Genomic DNA, 13,871 nt, shown 5'->3' with positions numbered 1-13,871 from the left:
AACATCAGCCTCAGTTTTGGCTATTCATTTGTACTTGTCCCCTGCAGTTAGTACCTAAGACAACGTATCCCCTATGCTCTTAATATGATAAAGTACATCCTGAATGTAAAGTATCTAGGTGGTGAACACTTGCCAAACCAACCCAAAATATTTTGTGTAAATGAGTCACTGGCCAGTTAAGATGTCAAGTATAGAAAGGGCAGGACTCAGATCTGATTCCAACTCCAAGACCTGAGTCATCCTCAGTTGTATTGCATCTGATTTAAAGGAAGATTATGTTAACAAGACACAAATTGTATAGAATTGGGGAAAACGAGAATCTGAGAGCAGTGCTCTTTCAGTGGAAAGAGACATGGGGCTTAGAGGACATGAGCTCCCCTCTCATGAGAGTGGAGGGCTTGGTTGTGCAGTGAAGACAGTTGGCGAAGTTTCTATAGAGTCTGATGGACTAAGGTCCAAGACTTGACCTGATGGACTTGCCCCATCCAAGACTCTGCTCATCCCTCAATCTTTGAATGAATAATTTGGCTTCTTGGGTGCTAAAATCCTTGGAAGAAGTATCCTTAGATGAGATACACATATTTCCACTTCTAAAAAGTTATAAATGAGTTTGCATTATACTCCTTTGACTTTTATTATATGGACTGATTAGGTTAGATTTGGTTGCATAAAACAGACAAAACAGTAGCATAAATAAAATGTACATTTATTTCTCTCTCATGTCAATGAAATCCAGATGTTCCAGCCTGGGACAGGTATGGCAACTCTACAGTCATCATCAGTCACTATCTTATAGCTCCATTATCTTCAACAAGAGTTTTTGTCTAGTGGTTTAAGATGGTCACTCAAGCTCCATCCAGCCTGCTTTCTTGCCAACAAAAAAATTATATTTTCCCAAAGTCTGGCAAATCACTGTCCAGGCGTACTCATGCAAACCCATTCTGATGCAAGAAAACTGAAAAATGTATTTACTCCAACTAGGGGTAGGAGGCATGTGCCTAGCTAAAAATTAAGGGTTCTATTTTTAATAAAGTAAGGCAGCTAGATATTGGTGGATAGCTCACAATTTCTACCAAAGTAGATCAATTTCCCTAAGCCTGCTCATTTTTGACATCAGAGAACTTCTGTACAACAACCCCCAGGATAAACCACCCTGTGAGCCCAGGAAGAGAAGATGGCTGGATTCCCTCTCAACACTCTCCTGCCTCAGTGTGAATTTAATCCCCATACCCCATCAGCCCCAGAGTCTCCATTCTGCTGCTGCTACAGCACCTGTCCAAAGTTTCCCTCCTTTCCAAATTTGGTCTCGTCACTAAACTTCAGACCTCTATGACCACTGGTCTAGACTTTTGTTATAATGCCCTCATTGTTCTTTCTGCCTCTACTCACTCTCCAAGCCTTTCTGCTGATGGATTGCTCTTCCTGAGGCACAAGTCCCACCATGATACATCCCTGCTCAAGAATGTCCATGGTTTCCTATTTTCTGTCCTAAAGTCTAAATTCCTTAGAATCCTGAAGGCTTTCTCTGACAAGGCCTTTGCCTGGATTTCTAAGCTCATCACTCTTGGACACTTGGAGATCCAGCAAGTGCCACTCCTTAAATATGACTTGAACCCTTCTGCCTCCATGCCTTCCCTCCTGCTCTTCCATCTGCTTGGCATGCTCTTCCTTTGTCTCAGCCTGCCTAAATCCTACCCATCTCACAAAGCTCAGGACAAAGGCCTCCTCCCCAGTGAAGCTTTGCCCAAGCTAGAATGACCGTCACCCTCCTAAGTGTTGTCACAGGGCATTATTCTTCCATTCGGCTCAGATTACAAGTATTTCTGTGTTCCCTACTAGAGTGCGAGCTTCCATAGGGCTGGGCTATGCTTGCTTGCTCACAGCATCTCACATTAGTGCCTGCCATATCAGCAACATGCAATGAGTGTTGGTAGAACTGAATTGCAGAGTACAGCTGGGGCTCCATGGAACAGAACCAGTTGGAAATTGGATGTGAATGAGAACAGCTCACAGAATGACCTGCTGTGCCTGCCAGAATTTGGAAAGTTGGGGTGACCATTAATACCACTCTGGGAGCAAGTATTTGGGTTCCACTTAAATATACAAATGTAGGCCCAGGACTTCCACCAAAGTGAAGCCCCTTCTGGGCTTGTGTTTGAGGAGCTGTATAGGGTGATAGAGTGACACTGGTAAGGATTGCTGTCTTCTCTACATTATTTTTTTTTTAAGGTTCAAGATCTGAGTTGCCATAAAAATAAAAACCTTGGTGGGGGTGGGGGGTGGAGGGATTTGAAAGAAAACTGTAAATTATCAAGAAAAATGATTCATTTCTCAGATGAAGACCCTCAGTCCCAGAAAAGCAAGGGTGAGTATGCCCAAGGTCACCCAGCCAGGGTGAAGGGTGGGACTTAGCCTGTCCCAATCCCAGTCTACTATTTTCTGTTCCACCACCGTAGCTGCCCAGGGTGAAGACACCATCAGTTTTTAAGGTCACATCTAATTTGGGGAAATAAAAGGTCTTGAAGGTTACATATAGATTTGTGCACTGCTGATCTTAATTTTATGCTGGCCATCATAAAATCAGTTCATGCTTATACAACTAAAGGGAGAAGACATGCATCCAATTCTCACAGTTTCAGTTCTATGTCTTTGCAGCAGTTATTTAGATTTTTCCCTTCTCTGTTCATTATCACTTTTCCTGAGGAGGTAACAAAATGTCTCTTTCAATTTTCTTCTGGGACTAATTCTCATTAGGATCACCCATTTTTTTCTCCAGTTTGCAACTGGCTAGATTTGACTGGAATAGATAAGGCCTCCGACCAAGGGCTGTTGAAAGGCCCTTTGTTTGTGGATTACAAGCGGTCATTCAGTTTATCCCATTCATTATGCGACCCTACTTTTTTGAGTTGCAAGGTTAAGGCCTGGGGCAAAATGTTGATGGAAAGGAACATTAAGCACCAAATTGTACCGTGTTTATGTTAATTCCAATCCACATTCACCTCCCTTAACTAGTGAAGGTTATGATTACAGCCCACTCTCTAGTGACTCACTTCAGGAAAAGGACATGTGACAAGAACCTGTCTCACATGGGACTGCTTGCCAGGGGTGCCAGAACAGAGATGGCATTGTTCAGGGAAGATTCAGGAAGTCAAACATCCGGAGAAAAGTATGCATGGTTAACTCACCCCACAGGCTGGATGAGAACATATTTTTTTTTGTCACTGATCAATCTGTTTATCTACTTCTACAAGGGCACTCAGAGGACTTCTGGAATAATTATTCCCTTTGGTCTTAAATGCAGCTTTCCTGATGGGCCAAGAAAGGGAGAAGGGATAAGTATTCCTGGAAGTGTTTTACCTGTTGTCACATTAATTCTATCCTCCCAATAGCCTTTTGAGATAAACATTATCCACACTCTCAATTTATAAATGGGGCAATTTAGATAAGGCAAGTTAAGGAGTTTGCCCAGGCCTATCTGCTACTAAGTGGCAGACCCAGGAATCAAACTTGGGTCGAGGTTGACATTGAAGTATTTCCAATGTCAGAAAATGTCCTCTTTCCATGCTAGTGCTCAGGTTTCCTCTCAGACAAGTAGCAGCTGCTAAATGCTACTGCAGAGCATTGTCTCTCCCAAACACATCTTTGTTCTGACCTCTTTCTCTCCATTTAGCTGTCCTCAAAACCCACACAAATTCCACCTTCTCCATGAAGACTTCCTGATCAGCCAGTCCCAAGAGACTATGTACAGTCCCACACGTGCTCTCTCTCTTCTACCTCTGTAATCCTCTCTGCTTGCACTTCTGGTTTAGCCCTTAATAGATATAACTTAGTGCATATAAACTTTCACTTGCATATGCAAACTCCCAGCTGTACTATAAACTCCTCAAGGACGTGAACAATGCCTCTGTTGAGCCCTGAGAATTTGTAGTGTAACGAATAATACCAACTAGCTGCTGCAAAATGCGTGTTGAATGATTAACTGGTCAATTTTTAGGAGAGGCTATGGGAGTCCTCATGATTCTGTTAAGTAGACAAGCATGGAAAACTCAAAGGCAAGTAGTTGTCTCTTTGGCTAAGACTCCTCTTAGCACCACAGTCTGCAATTCACTCACCAAATCTTTCTGGGTGTTTTAGAGAAGACGGACATTGCTCTGCACTGAAACCACGCATTAAGCCCTCTGCCGGTTTTAGGGCAGACTAAAGCACCCTGCCCAAAGCTCAGAAGGTTCAGGGGAGTTCAGAAAGCTCCCGGCTTTCTGGCAGCCTAGTATGTTCCCTTAGTCTTTTCCAAGTCTGGGCACTCACTCCCAGCTCCCCCCAGGTGTCCACCTCTTAGCCTCACCCCAGGCCTTAGTGATGACAACACCAGGCAGCAACTGGTATCTCCCCTGGAGGCAAATATGCCTGCACAAAGCCCAGACCTTATGCTCTTCCCTCCTGGGATTCTGCTTATTTTTTTTTTTTCCCCTTAACTTATTGCCCCTTCTTCTATGTGGTCTGTTAATCTCCAGATCTTTGAGAAGGATGACCATGATGTCAGAGCACTGGAACTGGCATGGCCTGTCTGCATCGCCCTCCTCCCCACTCCCCACAAGTTTCCTGGGTCATGTGGGGCTTCCTCAGCACCCCCTCTCCATGCAGCTCCTCCTCTCTGAGTCTGCCTCCTGCCTTTCCTTCCAGCCCCATCCAGGGTGTGGAGAGAGCTCTTGACCGCAGGTGGAGGTGCCCTTCCCCACACCTGATGAGCTCTGTCTGCACTTGGAGACCAGCTTGTGCCCTATGGGTCTGAGCCTGGGCCTGTCTGTCCCCCAACCTGGCCATGAGGGCCCTGAAGCCACCATCATGTCTTACCTTTATTTCTGATGCCTAGATCTGTGACTGTCACATAGTAAGTGGTCAATCAGTATCAACAGAAGGTGGAAATAAATGGTAAATGAGTAAACGGTCTTGGTTCTGCTCTATGAAAATACCCAACACATCAACTCATTCTGATATTAACCGTTTGGACACTTAAAGCAGGCCTCTGAACTAGGCAGATCTGGAAGCATCACATAGATCACCAATCACCTCATCTACAAGATGAGGACCAAGACTGGTAAGTGGCCTGCACAAGGTCATACAGAGTGTGAGTGGCAGACTCAGACTGGATCAGACTCTCTGATTCCCTGCTGAAGGCACCATCTCAGCCATGCTTTCAGAGTAAGAAAGCTTTGCTTCTAAAATACCTAGTAATTCAGAATTTTCTCCCAATTATTTCTAATTAGTAACCTACCTAGCACTGATGAGTTCTTGAATTATGCATGCATGCATGTATAAGTGAATGAATGAATGAAGGCAAGGTCATGCTGGATTCACAGCAGCAGCAGTGCAGCTTTTCCAGTAAAGGCATTAGGGACGTGTGCAGGATTGAGATGATGCGTTTAAGGCATCTCCTTTCTGCCTCACAACCCTGACACTGTGCATCCACGGGCTCTGCCATCGCCCCTACTCTGCAGACTGACAGAGGCTGTTCTGAGCTGTCCTTGCCAGCGCCATTCTTGTTGAACCTATTAGGTTGCTATTGTTTTTAGCAAACAGCTGATGCCTCATAGAAAATTTAGCATTTGCTCATTCCTGTTCCATTTATCTTCTAGTTTGTGCATTTTCTCTTCTTTATTAGCAGGGCACTTACTGGAAAACTAGATCTCTGTCACTTAGTGGTTTCATATGTTTCTTCTGTTCATAACCTACCTGGAGTCAGAATTATGTCTCTGTCACAGAGCAATTGGTTGCTATGGAAATGATCATGGCACCCCAGGAAGCAGGCCTGCGTTGGAGAGAAGAGGGAGTGCTGTGCCCATTGGGGTGGGGGTGGGTATGGGGGAGGTGCTGCAGGAATCCTGAGTGTGACTTTTTAAGCTAGTACTGACTTGTCTAGGCCAACCTGGTCCTCTTGACCCTCTTCCTACTCAAAGCTCTGTGTGTGTGTGTGTGTGTGTGTGTGTGTGTGTGTGTGTGTGTGAGAGAGAGACAATTCACTTATCCATACCCCCACGCACCTCACCCAAATATGAAATAAATGCTTCCCCTAACTTCTCCCTTCTACCTCCAAGTCCAACTTAGAGTTTACCTCCTCAATCTTCTGTGGTTAACCACCCCTGACTAACCCCTCTTCCAATCAAACCCCCCCCATTCCTAGTGAGTTTGCACTTAATTCAATTGCATTGGAATCACTTGCATTCCTTCTCCTGGGCTTTGCTTTTTTTTTTTCTTTCTTCTCATGCTCATGTGCTTTATCTTCCCAACAATATCCATGCCCCACAGGAGCCCATCTGAGCCAGTTGGTTTTATCTTCACACAGAGCCCAAGCCGAGCTTGGCTAACCACAGGCCCCTGATAAATGCTGCCTCCGACTCTCAGAGAGATGGACAGTCTCAGCCCCCGAGCCCGTCCACTTTAACCCATCCAGTCTTACCTCCTGAGGATCAGTAAGCCTAGAGCAATAGGCAAATTAGACAGCTCTGGATATAATTTAAAACATTGTCAACCCAATGAAAGGAGAAAAACTCTAAAGCTTCATTTGCCTAAAACGTCCTCAGATGATAAGGGAAGAATGAGAAAACAGTTTAGTTATTTTAAATGTCTTATTTTTGTGGGTTTTAACTCACTTATGTTTCAAGTTTGCCCTTAGTCTTGGTTGCCTGTCACCCACAGCAACTTTGACCTCCAGAGCCAGTGAACCCCGAGGGTTCACATGCAGTGACTCCCTTCCGGGTTTCCACTGAAGGACCTTGAGGGACTGTCCAGGTCAACGGCAGCTGTACATGGTGGGAGAAGCTGGGCCTTTTCCAAAGTGCTTTATAGGACAAGGTTAAGCTCATAAACATGAGTTGCGGACTTGGGGCCTTCCCTTTGTCTAACGGGCAATATCCTTACATCCGGGGCCTGGGGGTGTCGAGCCCGGGAACTTCCCTTGCTGTCCGTGGTTGAAGACAAATAGCTGCGCTGGCTCCGTTGGCAGAATTGGTGTTGTTGGTGTTGGTGTTCGTGCCCCAACCTCCTTTTTCTGGAATCTGCCCCATATTCCGTCCCCAGATGGAAGTAAGCTGATACTCAGGTAAGAAGGGGGCGGAAGTCAGGGTGCCTCGCGTGTGGGGTGGACACTAGGGCTGGGCGCCATGTTCCACATCCCAGAGCCCATCTGAAAGACTTTCCTTGGCGTGCAGCTCAGAGCTGCTGAGAGAGCGTGGAGCTCGGCCCCCAGCTCAGCCCAGGGCTCTGTGCACTCCTGGAAAGGGGCATCGTGCCTGGAAACGCGAGCGGCCATTCTGGCGTACGGACAGGGCCTGGGCGTCTGTGTGTGCTTGTGCCCAGATGAGAGACTTGGACGGGATGTGGAGGGCTTGCTTCTTTCCCACCCTAAGAGCTGTTTCAGTGAGGTGGTCTTTCTGAGGCCTGAGGTGGTGCCGGGGGTGGCCTCACCAGGAAAAGGCGCAAGGCAAACATTGAACAGACAGGCTGGAGCCCCCAGGAGGAGCTTTGGTCCGTGGTGACTGGGAGAAGGGCCTCTGTTGGGGACAGCTGATAAAAGAGCTGCCACCCCCTCCTCCAGCCCCCCCCATCTCAGGGCCCCACTGAAAGACAGGCTTGATTTTCTTCATCCCGCGCAGCACGGGCTTGGTGAAGCTGGCAGGAACCCTCTCATGCAGTCTCCCCGCTTCTGCTTCCCACTGAACCCTCCGGCCTAGGCTTCAGGCCAGGCCTCTGTCCCCACACAATGGGGACTTGGATAGTGAGTTTTAGGATTCTTTCTAGCTTTCTACCCTGACTAGGAAAGAGAAGGGAAGTGCCCCGTTGGCTGTCCCGTGGACCAGAAGACCTTCCCCCAGCTGCTCATATTTAGTTAGCAATTACCCAAGGTGTCCAAGGCCCCTCCAACACGGTCACTCACTGCTAGGAGAGGCCAGAACTCCAACTCAGTCTGTGTGGCTGGCTGCAAGGGGGTGACATCTGAGATAGCTGTTTGGAGACGGAACCACAGGTCAGCTTTAGAGCTGATGGCGCCTTCATGGGCACAACGGGAAACCGAGACAGGGAGTTACCAAGTGATCCTTCAGCGTAGGGGCGAGATGCTTTGTCTTTCCCAGAGAAACTATTTCAATGAGTTCTTCCTGGGAGAGAGGGAAAACAAAGCTCAAATACCAGAGCCTCAGAAACCGCCTGAGGCTGATTTGCTCTGACAGGCCGGCAGCGGCTGCCCTCTCCCACAGACAGCCTTGGTCCAAAAGAATAAAGGAGACCTTGCAGGCCAGAACCCAAAAGTGCAAGGTGCAGGTTTGCAAAGTGTGTCCCTCAGGCTCTGTGCATCCCCAGTCCAGAAGTTGAACACCCATCCACATGATGCCTTCACAGCACATGAAGAAAAAGAGGGGCAGGTTGCAGAGGAGCAGGACAGGGGGACGTGTTGCCAAGAGCAGGCAAAGGTCTGAGCTGACCGCAGCTCTGAATTGGGTCTGGCGGGAGTTGGAGGTAACTGCATTATGGGAAAGATTGAAAGGTTAATATGAAACCAGCTGATACTGAAAGAGAACAATTAGGAAGGTTAAGGGGCTTAATATTAGATTAATGGCTGCCAGAGGATAAAGTTCACAACTTCCAGGAAAGAAGTCTGATTCAGAGAATTCTTTTTAGTGGACCAGACCAAGGTCTGATTTTGTTATTTTTTTTTTTCTTCCCAGTAACTGAGAGAAAATTACCATTCATTCACATAAGATTCATTCTCTTCCCTCCTCCTGCTCCCTCCTCCAGCTTCCCATCTCTCTCCTATTTGGAAATGTCTGATTTCCTTCCAGTTCTGGAATGAATCTTAGGGTCCCACCTTCCAGTCTGCATACGCCACACCCCTCTCCACCTGTAGGGGTTCTTCCTCAGTGAGATTTGTGGGGCCTTACAAGAATATTGTTGTTGCTTGTATTCTGGAAATATTTCAGGCCACTAAGTGATCTCACAGATCAGTAGCTCAACCCAGACGAGACATTCCAAGCCAATAAGGAGTTAACCCAAACATGGGGAGACGGGCTGGTGGATTTGAGGTGGCTGAGGAGATTGGGGGAGATGGGGAATTCTCATGCTCTTCAAACCCAGCAATTCCTTCCTGGGAGTTTTTTCAACATTCCTTCCTGGGAGAAGGACCTCTGCTGGGGACAGCTGATAAAGGAGCTGCCAACCCCTCCTCCAGCCCCCCCACCCCTATGCCCCACTGGAAGACAGGCTTGATTTCCACATCCTGTCCAGCATGGGCTTGGTGAAGCTGGCAGAAGCCCTCTCATGCAGTCTCTGCTCTTCTGTCTGGACTGAACCTTCCAGCCCAGGCTTCAGGCCAGGCCTTTGTCTGAACAGATTCCCAGGCCCCACCCACCCTGGACTAACTGAACTTGAATCTTTGAGGGCACAGTATGGGCATCTGCATATTCTGAAGTTCCTCGATGACCCCATGACCTGCTCAGTTTGGGAACCACTGGCTCAGGGGCCACGTGGAAGAAAGGCCAGGCAGTGAGGGGCCGGGGGCCTCTCAGACTTCGGGCTGGGCCATTTGTGTGATTCCCTAGTTCCCATCCCAGCCGGTGAGTTTCTTGGAGCAGTCATTTCCTCTTACTCATCATTACAATCCCCACACAGGGCTGGCCACGTTCAGTACGTGGGAGCAGAATTAAGTTTCCAAATCTCATGGCTCATGTCTGTAATCCCAATATTTTGGGAGGCCAAAGTGGGAGGATCACCTGAGCCCAGAAGTTTGAGACCAGCCTGGGCAACGTGGGAAGACCCTGTCTCTACAAAAATTTAAACGTTAAAAATATTTTTTAATTAAAATTTTGAAATATCTCCCCTTCCTAGACCCTTAACCTGTTCAGTTCTCAAGTTGACATGTTCAGAGGCCTGGCTGGTAGAGCCTGGGCCTGGTCACACAGAATCAGCATGGTCCTGAAACACAAGAGCATAGGAGCCAGAGCTGGAAGGGCCCTTAGAGAACCTCTAGTCCAATAGCTTTCAAATTGTAATCCTAGGTACCCTAGGGTCCCATGGTGGAACCTCAGAGAGCACGACAGGAAAGGGCAGAGGCCCAGTGGGAGGAACTGCCAGCCCTCCCCCAACCTCCACCCTTCCTTCAACCAGGCCAGCTCTGCTTTCACAGCTTTGTGTGACTTTCACAATAACCAAATGGCTTCCCAGCTTCTGCCCTTGCCAACCCCACCCCCAGCCCCTGTCTATTTTCCATCTGGTGTCCAGAATGATCATTTCAAAACATAAGACTCATCATGTCCCTCTTCTGTTCAAGACCCTGCATTTGGCTTTCCATTTCACTCAACAGCAATCCAAGGTCCTCTTCATGGCCGGCAAGTCCCACCTATTCTCGCCCCAGCTGCCCCTGCCTCATCTCAGCCACGCTGGCCTCCTTTGTATCCCTGAATGCACCAAGCAGGCTCTTATCCAACACCTGGGCAGGTCTTCTTCCTTCTGCCGGAAACAGTCTTCCCCAAATAGCTGCATCCCTTGCTTCCTCTTGTCCTGACCACCCTATCAAAAAAGGCATCCTGTTCCATCAGCCCAGCCCCTTCCTCTACTGTACTGACGGTCCCTACTGAAATATAGGCTCCACGAAGGGGAGGACTTTGTTTTTTTTTTTTCACTGCTATGTCCCCGGCACCAAGAACAGTGGCTGGCACGTAGTAGGTGTTCAATAAATAATCATTTCCTGAATTAATCAGATTGGTTTTGAGTCTAAAGTTATTCTGTACATTTTCTTCTTTACACATTTCTCTATTTTTCAAATTTTCTGCAGTAAATATGCATGTTTTTACAATCACAAAAAGCAGTAAATGACATAGTGTTTTCTCTAGAACCAATCTTTGGGAGACTCAGAGCTGCTAGAGAATAATTTAAGAAGATGAAGGGAGGCCCTGCCTTGAGCCCCCGGTTCTGAGCAGCACCAGGTCGGTCCTGGTAGACTATAACAATACCACTGATTCCTAACGGTAGATGGGGGAACTTAGTGGGGCTAAGCAGACCCTACTTACCTAACAGCATTTTGTCTTGGGGTCACTGGGGAAGGAGAGACAAGGAGTGAAAACAGGAGCAGCAGCAACCCCCTGCCCGCTGAAATGCACCAGGATCTCCCTAACCCGATACAACAGACATGAGGACATGGGCTCCCAAGCAGCCTCCAGTAAGGCGTTGTGGCAATAGGTCATTCTTTAACTGGCACAACTGGCTTTTCTCAGACAGACTTTCTCTTTATTTTCTTCAGGGACTATTACTCTGAGACCTAGTATCTGCTGCTTCCAGAACAAAGAATCTAGAACAAAGAAGAAGCATCTTAGCTGAGGGGTCAGGGCTCTGGCCTGACAGAAACCCTGTGGTCTTGTCTCCACGTCAGAGCCCCATGACTCCAAGTGGGTGGGAGTCCTGGGCTCGCCCATGACTCATTGTTCGAGTTCGTAGAGAACTCAGAAGTTCCATATGGAAGCACAGCCTCACAGGCTAGAGACAATTCAGGAAACGAAAGTCCCATTCACTTGATTATTGGTTCATTTTCTGATGGAAGCTTTTCTGATCCTCTTTCATAAGGCCCATCTGAAATAGACAACTGAAAAGAGAACTAGGGGGCTGTTTCCCTTCCCTCCTCTAGCCCCAGAGCTCGGTCATCAGAGTCATGTGGACCCTAGCCCCTGGAGCTGGACAGGGCCCAGGGGTCATCTGGCCCCTGTCTGTTTCATTGTGACTTACCAGGCAGGCCCCCTGATACTCAGGGACACAGCTGCCTGCCTCCTGGGCTGACTTTCCTGCAATGCTCTAGAGCAGAGCCAGCCAGCTTCTCCAAGAGCCGGTGGTAAATACTTGCTCAGAGCCCTGTCACCTATTCTTTGTTTTTTCCTTACAACCCTTTAGAAACAAAACCATCCTGAGATCACAGGCTTCACAGAAACAGGCTGTGAGGATAGGCAAAGTACAGCCCATGAGCAAGACCCAGCCCACTGCCTGTTTTTGTAAAATAAAGTTCTAGCGGACACAGCCCTGCTGATCTCTTGATGAATTGCTTATGGCTGCTTCCACACTACTACGATCGCGGAATTCTGTAGTTGAGACAGAGCCTATAAGGCCAATAAAGCCAAAAATAGTTTCTATCTGTCCTTTCATAGAAAACATCTGCCAAGCCCTTCTCTAAAGTTTCATATGCATTTGTTCCTATTTAACACTCAAAACAATTTTTGAGACTAGTATTAGAGATGAGTATTCCTAATTTTACAGATGAAGAAACTGAGAACCAGAAAGGATAAGGCTTGCTCAAGGTCACATGGCTAATGAGGGGCAGAACTAGAACCCAAACCCAGATCTCATCTCTAAACCAGGGCTTCTTCACCTGGTGAAGTTGCTCCCGAAAGGTGGCAATTGTGAGGCGTGGAATGTATCTCCTGTTCAGCCCCATCAAATAGGGTAGCAGCAGGTTCCTTGGTGCCACGGTCTGAGAGAGACAAACTGACCTTGAACAGAAACTCTTAAGATTCTCACCAAATCCCACTGTGCAGAGAATGTTTCCAAGCCCAGTGTGCTCTCTGTGCACAGGAAAGATTCCTTTGGCAAGCTGGCTGGCTGGCAGGAGAGCTGTCCCCTAAAAGCCAAGTTTGGCCTCTGTTAAACATTTAACAACAGGTCGTCACTTCACTGTGAAGAGCCACTGAGCTGCTGCCATCTTCCCATTGAGACGTGGACTGGCCTTGGATCTCCCCAGGTCCCAGGGCTGCCATTTCCTCTAACTGCTGGGAACAGCTATGCCATTATTTGTATGAGAGAGACCCCCAGTGGATATTGCTGGTATCACTGTCCCTAAAAGCAGCTCGGCAAACACCTTCAAGGCTTCCAGAAGCTGGGTGTGTTCAAGATTATTGCATTTGAGTAATTGCCCCAGTACATAAAACCTAATGAACATTGTCCTCTTCAAAATCCTTCCCGAGGGAGGTTGATGCATGCATGTTCTAACAATGCTGCCATTTCACAGAACGTATTTGGAAAGCTTCCTTTGCACCTAATTTTTTTTTTTTGTGAGACGGAGTTTTGCTCTTGTTGCCCAGGCTGGAGTGCAATGGTGCAATCTCAGCTCACCGCAACCTCTGCCTCCCGGGTTCAAGCGATTCTCCTGCCTCAGCCTCCTGAGTAGCTGGGATTATAGGCATGTGCCACCATGCCCAGCTAATTTTGTATTTTTACTAGAGACAGGGTTTCTCCATGTTGTTTAGACTGGTCTCAAACTCCCAACCTCAGGTAATCCGCCCACCACGGCCTCCCAAAGTGCTGGGATTACAGGCATGAGCCACTGCGCCTGGCCTGCACCTGATTTTATTATGACCTTTCACATGCTTTTAGAGTCTTTTCTGTGGGGCAGATCTTACTTCCCAGAACAGCTTGGCCTTTGTGAAACTTTGTTTTAGCTGCTTTCAGCCTAGCTTTGCTCCAGAACCTGCCTTGTGTGTTCCACAGTGTTGTTAATTCTGGTGGTTGTTATTGTTTGCAGTTTTTTATTTGAATTGGATAACAAAATTATGCATTAAGATTTCCAGCATTTCTGGAAAAGTCAGAAAGCATTTGTTTTGAGTTCTTGCTCAGTAGCTAATAGCTGAAACTAAAGAGGAGCTGTTGCCCTCTTTGGACAGGCAAGGATTCTCCAGTTTGCCACAGTCCCCACCACTCTGTATTGCCCCCTATTGGCTGTGCTGGTGTTTGATCGCATTGCCTTGTTGGTCCCTAGAGAAGTTTTAAAGTTATATCATACATACAGAATAATTGCCATGAAAATAGCTGCTGCCACAGATCCCAGACACTATGCTGAGCACAGTATG

At 47.4% G+C, this 13,871-nt stretch overlaps 1 long non-coding RNA gene across 1 annotated transcript; it reads right to left on the bottom strand.

The window, feature by feature from the left end:
- Positions 1 to 6,609: 6,609 nt before the first annotated feature.
- LOC101179146 lies at positions 6,610 to 12,808 on the bottom strand. The gene is made up of 2 exons (XR_179134.3): positions 12,398 to 12,808; positions 6,610 to 8,512 (listed from the first exon to the last, which is right to left on the bottom strand). It is a non-coding gene; the product is annotated as an uncharacterized LOC101179146 (long non-coding RNA).
- Between the last annotated feature and the right edge of the window lie 1,063 nt (positions 12,809 to 13,871).

Source organism: Nomascus leucogenys, chromosome 12, assembly GCF_006542625.1.
Source record: "Nomascus leucogenys isolate Asia chromosome 12, Asia_NLE_v1, whole genome shotgun sequence".
In the NCBI taxonomy this organism is placed as follows: Eukaryota; Metazoa; Chordata; class Mammalia; order Primates; family Hylobatidae; genus Nomascus; species Nomascus leucogenys.
This window is presented reverse-complemented; position numbering and strand designations above follow the sequence as displayed.